We start from the raw sequence: 7,826 nt of genomic DNA, 5'->3' as shown, positions 1-7,826 counted from the left end.
TATTGTTTTCTAATGATCTTTATTTGCTTTGTTTCCTGGAACTTCTATTATAATAAACACATATATAATTTTAAATTTTCAAGTAGTCACATTAAAAAAAATAAAAAGTGGGTGAAATTAATATTTTGGGGTGAAATTAATTTTAATACTGTGTTATTTAACCCCAATGTCTATAATATTATCTGAAGACCATGTAAGTGTATTAATTAAATATTAAAAGTATTGATTATATAAAAAAATGTTTATTAAAACCAATGTATTATCAGTACAAAACATTAATTAATATAATTCAATGTAAATGGATACAAAATTATTAATTAAATATTTTACTTTTTTTTTTTCTTTCCAAGTTTTCAAAACAAATGCTTGGTTTACAAATATAGCATATAACAATGTGGGGTAGCCAGAGTTCAAATTGTATAATCAACAGAGCCGCTCCAGAGTTCTTGTTTTACAAAGTAATAAAATAGATGGCTTTATATTTTCTGAAGTCTTCCTTCTCTATACCCTGCCCATTTTATTTATTTTTAAAATTTATTTTTTCCCTTTTAGACATTATCATCTCTGTAGCAGTTAGTTTGAATTCTGTTTCTAACAGTTGTTCAGAGTGAGGGAAGTCATCCTGGGAGGGTATGTACTGCCAGTTAGTTTTAGGAAGTTTTGGGGTCCAGAGTCAGACTACCATCAGAATTTCTCAAAGTCCTCTTGCTCCAGCCTGCAAATTGCAACCTCAGTATCCTCTCCCAGTTACTATTTCTTTGCTCAAAATGACCCATTAGATTCCAGTTGTACCTGGTAGCATTTTGACAGGTTCCTTGTCTTCTCTTTGCTTTCTTTTGCAAAGTCACTGATACTCTATATCTTAGATATATTGCTATTTGTTGTTTTCTATTTGTATTTTTGTATCTATGACAATTCCTTGTCACCTAGGTCTGTTGTAGATGTTGACTATCGAATTTTTTACTATCATATTAATTTTTATTTTTATTCAGAAAAGAAACAACAACAAATTATGTCACTTCTGCTACCATCCTCCCACAACCCTTTTGAAAATAGTTTCACTTATTTATATGGAAATATTTTATTAATTTAAGTGGGTGGTTTTAAACTGAATTTTGTGTACCCATTTGTTGACTGGATTACACTTATTAGGTATCACACCAAGGCCATCCCACATCTTGGTTTTTAGGAGTGTGCTCTAGCAATGGAGATTTGTCATTGAAATAAACTTCACTAAGTAATATAATATGCACTGCTATTTAATATAATGTAGTTTGGAAACTACATTAAGAGAAAAATGAATCAGGAACTTGAGTTTTTAGAAATAAGAAACTCACTAATCGCTGTAACTTTAGCTCTGTTAGTAAGTAGAAAGGTGAATATACTTTTTATTCTGGTAAATATTGTTAATTACCTCTAGCAATATAGTAAAAATTGAGCAGCCTCTCTGCCACCATTCCTGCCTCTGTCACAGAAGTACCCAAAAGATCCATTGAGCCAACCTTAGATATTTCATTTTGCTTTGATGTTAGTATCTGGTACATCTAGTAGCATTCTAGATTGGTGATAAAATTGTACTGGAGATTAAACAGATGTTCCATATATATTTTATTCTGTAGATGCTTTCTTTATTCTCTTCCTACTAATGAGAGAGAGCATATGCGACATATTGTATTCAAATGAGATTCTTTCATGCAGCTATTCAAATAAATATTTTTTAAAAAGAACCACCAAGTTATTTAACTCTACAAATTAGCAGGAAATGTCAAAGTTCACATTTAAAAATTGTTTCTAGAATGAAAGCAATAATTTTGACCATCCAGGAGGTGGTGTCTATCACAGGTATTCCTCCTCTGGCCATGGACCTCCTCCCTTTGTACCTTGTAAGCATCCTAGAAAGGTGGTTTGGTTTTATCCTCAACCAAAGTCAGCCTCAGACTCTTCGCAAGAATCTGCTCCCTACTTCCGCTCTTCTCTTCCTTATACTCTCATCTCTCCAGAGTTGCCATTGGGATGCTGACCTAGTTGCTTCTCCTTAGTTCCTCAACCTTACCACTAGGATATGATCCCTTGCATCTGACCCACCTTGGTAGGTACATATGCATGTCAAAAGGAGCTCCTCTTAGCTTCCAGGCCATCGAGAATTTAAGACCTTTGATATATACAAGACTAAAGCTTTAGAGATTTTGCTCCTTCCAATTTATGCATTTGAGTATGAGGTGCTATGGTAGGTGATGGAGGTAATTTTTAAGTTAAATCTTATACATGAGATCAAGTTTCTTATTTTACTATTTTTTGGAAGAATCCCTTTTATTTAGATACCCTGCACCTCTTTGTTCCGATGAAAAGTCACATAGCCTTTCTTCAGCTTATAAAAAAAGTCACCTAAATATGGTTGTATTTTTAAAATAAATAAATATATTGCCAGCTAGCAGAGACTCAGGGGCCTGGTACACCAGCTTTCGTCCTGTCAAATGCTGCTTCTGCCACTGGTGTCCTCATGCTCCCTCTTGCCAAAGCTGCCAATTCTTAAATCTCAGCATTTATTATACATTTCATTGTTTCCTGGTCTTTAGTAGTGTTTGAAGATATAGTACTTGCCATCAGTCCTTTGAGATAACTACTGAGACTGACTCTTTTCACAATGATTATGGTTTTTTAATTTTCTGGATCCTGAAGATATGGTTGCTACTGAAAACATGTGTGTACATGATATATTAATGGATTTAAGTTCCATTATTTTTTCTACAGAATCAACTATAGAATGTTCTTACACATAAGTTTATTCCTAACTGCTCAGTAAGAGATTTCATTATGGAAGGCAGGCCCCTCTCTATGCTGGGACATATATGGCTGTGCAACTTTCCAGAGGCATCTATGTGTCTGCCCAGTACATCAACTCCATACTTGGGTTCACAGGGCTTGAGTATTTCTGCATCGCAGCTGCTGTAACCATTTCCTATGGGTGATCAAAGACAAGCTCTGGAGTTCAGATCATCTGGAGCCAGTCGCCTGTGCAATGTCTGGGCAGCCCAATGAGGTAAAGAGGCCACACTTGCCCCCACCTCTTCCCCAAAGCCATCCCTCTGGCCACACAACTTGCACTTGCTGTGGGGCCCATTGTCCCCATACTCTGCCCCACCACCTGTGCAGGCCCAGGTTTTTCAAGGTCAAGTTTCTTTAGATAGGACATTTTAGCACTTTTCTGCATCATTGTATTTAACAGTGGAGTGTAGGCAATCAGCTGCCTCCTTTTTTCTCTCCCTTAATTTTTGACTCATAAGTTTCCCTGCTGTTTCTTGTGCTGGATTGGAGCTTGAAAAGTTAGTTCTGTTTTTTGTCTTCCAGTGAGCTATTCCAAATTCTTTAAACAGGCACCAGTTTGCAGAATATTCGGCCTTGGGGGGAAAAGTATTCACACGCACAGGGTACTGCTCCAGTGGAATTTCTGGTATTTTATAGTTTATAGTGTAAATGTTTTCTGTCTCCACGTAACTCGAAAAGATGCAGTCATTTTAAAAGTTCGATTTGCTCATGTGGGCCAAGAGGTTGTGTGAAAAGAATTGTAAAGACGCCATTCTTTTCTTATAGGGAGTCGAGAAAGGTAGGAACTGACAGTGAGATTCCTGCTGCAGCTGTCAGCTCCCGACCATTGAGAGCGGCAGAGCAAACTGGAAGCACGTCTGTTGTGTTTCCCTAAGACGTGGAAGTTTTGTGTGTTTGCTATTTGTTTTTTTAAAATGCTAGTGTGGAGTGGCCAGCAAATGCTGGACTCGGTGACATGAGTCTTTACACATAAGCTGAGACTGCGTGTTCCCTACACGGAACAATCTCTTTCCAAATCCGCTGAGAATCTAGGTTCTAATGGGATGTCATGCCAGGAAGGAAGGTGGGAGAGTTTGTGAGTTGGGAGTTCAGTGGGACCTCTGTAAGAGGAGAAGAAGTTAGAAATAAAGTGGATTTTCTTTTCCTACATCAAGGAATATTGTTCGAAATAATGATCAGAGTCAGGGTGGCCTCTTGAGAAAGCCACCTCGCACCCCCTCTTACGCCTGTGTTCAGTGTCCCTCTCAGGTGCTACCCGAGCTCGTGTGGCCCTCTGCATTACGGCACACGAGAAACTGGGTTAAAACCGCCTCCTTAATTGTTGTTCTCTTCTCAGCTCTATGATTTTTGAGGCCAGACAGCGCATCTCATTCATCATTTCAGAGCCTAATATAACTTCTTGGTATATATTTATTCAGTTAAATATATAATATAAATTAGCTGCCTATAATTATAAGCAGAGTAACTTAGAACATTACCATTTAATGTCTCCTAGGTATCCCATAATTATGCTACCAGTAAGATCCCATGCAAGAAGAGATTAAATGGTAATGTCCTAAGTCACCTTGCTTAGGAAATGCTTAATGGTGATACATAGGAAATGCCACATTTCACAACAACATGATTGCAAAGAATAGACAGAGCTTTGAAAAGGCTGCATAAAGCACTAGGATTAGAGAAACAGGGATCCGTATCATGAGGCAGTGATTTCCAGAGAGAGTGATTTGGATGAGTAGAGGGGCTGTGAAGCAAGTTGCAGTCATACCAGAGCAGACCTGGAACATGTGTGAGAAGAGCCTGGACAACACAGAGGATCCAGGCAGGAGTAGAATTACTTTCTCAGCAGAGAAGTGTGGAGGGCTGTCATTGGTTACTTGGTGAAGCGAAACTAGAGCCTGATAAACCTCACACTGAATCAGTTCTCTTTATTGGAATATATACAGGCATAAGAAAGCCAGTGTGTGGTTCTTGTTAATGAGTGTTCACTCTAGACCAGTGGTTCTCAACCTGTGGGTCGCAACCCCTTTGGTGGTCGAACGACCCTTTCACAGGGGTCGCCTAAGACCATCCTGCATATCAGTAATTTACATTACGATTCATAACAGTAGCAACATTACAGTTAGGAAGTAGCAACGAAAATAATTTTATGGTTGGGTCACAACATGAGGAACTGTATTTAAAGGGCCAGAAGGTTGATAACCACTGCGAGTCTAGACAAATCCTTGTGTTGCCTTCGTGAAGCCCCAGGTTAAAGAACCCCTGTACCTGTTATAGGTGGACCTGGCTCAGGGGATGGCTGAAGTCTAGAATTCAATGTTCCCAGAATGTATAACCCCTGAATCAGTCTACTTAAAATATTGAGCCTAAAAAGGCTTCTTTCTTTGTTCTGAAGGCCCTTTTTATAGTCTGCTTCTTCCACAACTTTGATGCAGTTTTTAATCTCACTTCCCATATCCAATCCCCTGCAAGCTGATGTGATTGAAGAGAAGTGAGATACATTAAAAAATGAATTTCTGTAGAGGTGATTTAAAATTATTTTAATCATTAACAACAGCAAAAAAATTAAAATGAGATAAAGTTGCTAAAACTAATACAATTTTTAAAAAAATCTTAGAGTACAAAAGCTCAGTTCTGTTTAGATTATGAGTTAAATATATTTGGGTAATTGTTGAAACATGAAATGTCTGCATGCATGCTATCTTTCTTTTTAGTAATTTGTATTTTTAAATCTATGTCGCTTTAATATTCAAGTAGCACACATTTTATAATGGAAAAGAAAAGCCCTCTGCCCTACCTCATCACCACCTACTCAAATTCTTTTAATTTATGCTGTCATTTATGTTCATATTTTAAAATTAGATATATCTCTTTATTTACCAATTTCTGTTTACCTTACATTATGGAAGATTTAATCTTAGCAGTCTTATATCACATATCCCCTTTTTCCTTCTTCCATTTTCCCAGTAAAAATAGACCATAATTTGGTTAAATCAGTACTGGATGTCTGCTTAATGTGATTATGTAAGTGAGTTTATTGCTTAGCCAGATATTGTTCTCTGATTACGCTTCATTTCCTGTTAGACTTCTTTGTTCTAATAGCAGGTATTTTCCTTCCTCTTCTGGCTCACTTAGTTGCTGTGCTCTTATCACTTTATAATTAAGTGTTCCAAAAGTCTCCAACAGATTGTAAATCCTTCTGCCTGGTGTTTTACAAATGGCCATATATGAGGTGTTTCCTGGGTTTCTTTCTAGTCTGGAGTTCTCAGTCCTGTCCAGACCAGGGTGATGCTCTTTGACCTGTACTATCAACCTTTGCTGCCCCCCGCTCACTCCTCCAGCCACTTTTCAATCATTTAAATAAATAAATTGAGACGATAATTCCAGTTAATGTACTAGTCACAATTCCTAGGTAGGGCCCCCAAGATTTCACAGCCTGAACTACCCAGAGCATGTGATTGTGATATCACTCCCATGATTGTTAATGCTTTACTGTATGGCAGACTTGACCTTTGAAGAGGAGACTTTAAAAGCAAAGAATTTTCTCCAGTTGCTGTCAGAAGAGGAGGGCAAAGGGAAAATCAGATTCTAAGCACAGGATTTGATGGGCCTCTGTTGGCTTGAAGATGGGGGAGAGGGGAGTTAAATGATAAGGAATACAGGTGTTGTCTAGGAGCCAAAAGGGTACCCCAGCTAACTGCCAGCCAGGAAATGGGACTCTCAGACCTATAGTCACAGGGAACTGAATTCTTCCAATAACCCAAGAGTGGGATATTCCCTGGGTTCCATATGAAAGCCCAGCAGGTTAGCTCCTAGGCCTTAGGCCTTCCGGACCCCGAACAGAGGACTTAGTGAAGCCCACCTGAGCCTAAGCCTGACTTAAAGAATTATGAAATAATAGTTTATTGTGATTTGTTATGTTTCAGTAGAAAACTAATATTGTTTTAAGTACTTCATGGGACAGATAACCAAGAAACTAAGAGCATAACTACTTAGCATTAGAAAGGAAATTATTAGAACTTATTCATTTTTATTAGCATTAGAATGTACTAAATACAGGGTGGGGCAAATGTAGTTTTAGAGATGTGAGAATATGAAACAGAGATTATTCTTGTATTATTATTTACTAATTATTGTATTATTTTCCATACAACGGTAAACCTACTTTTGCCCCACCCTGAATATCTACAACATGGATGAATCTTGGATGAATCTGTTGATCCAAAGAAACCAAAATTAAAAGAAGTTATATTCTATGATCACATTTATATAAGTTCAAATAGGAAAAACTAATTTATGGTGATAGAAATCAAGAAATGCTACCTCTAAGGGAGATACGGGATTGGCTAGAAAGGGTTGTGAGAGATCTTTCTGGGGTGATGGAAATATTTAACGTCTTGTTTTGCTAGTGGTTTCTGGATGTATCTAATTGTGAAAACTTGTAGAAGGAATACTTACCATGCACATGTTTCTACATCATTAATATACTTCAGTACAAATAAATTAAAATGTAAAGTAAGTGAATCCCTCGGTCATCCTCCAAGGTTGAAGTGATCACTGGCACCTCTGAATTGCAGGGAACATGCGAAGGGTTCCCCAGGCAGTGAGGCAGGAGCTGCCTTGGGACATTTCACCTGCTGTTTTGTGCATCTATGTCTTGTCTGGCCACTCAGTTTTTACTGTGTTTATTTTCTCCCACTTCCCAACGCCAGTGAATTTATGAGCCATTTGATGGCAAGGTTACCACAGTGCCTACCAGAATGCCTCCCCAAAATAAGCATTCAATAAATAATTGGTGATTTGGTTAACTTATACCAGAAAATAAGGGGAAAATATATGATAGAAAAAGGAAGGAAAATAATACCAAATAATAAATTGCATGTATCTAACTTAATTTTCAATAACAGTTACAACCTTGTCTGTTATTCAAATATTCAGCTATTTTTAGAGCCCCAGTATTTAAATATCATGTTCATAATGTGATTACGTGGGTAATCATTAAG

The 7,826-nt window shown here is 37.5% G+C and overlaps 1 pseudogene; it reads right to left on the bottom strand.

The window, feature by feature from the left end:
• Positions 1–2,439: 2,439 nt before the first annotated feature.
• LOC118666831 lies at positions 2,440–4,105 on the bottom strand (annotated as a pseudogene).
• Between the last annotated feature and the right edge of the window lie 3,721 nt (positions 4,106–7,826).

The sequence above is a fragment of the Myotis myotis genome, unplaced genomic scaffold (assembly GCF_014108235.1).
Source record: "Myotis myotis isolate mMyoMyo1 unplaced genomic scaffold, mMyoMyo1.p scaffold_m19_p_12, whole genome shotgun sequence".
Classification (NCBI taxonomy): domain Eukaryota; kingdom Metazoa; phylum Chordata; class Mammalia; order Chiroptera; family Vespertilionidae; genus Myotis; species Myotis myotis.
Note: the sequence above shows the minus strand (reverse complement) of the source record. Positions and strands in the feature narration are given on the sequence as shown.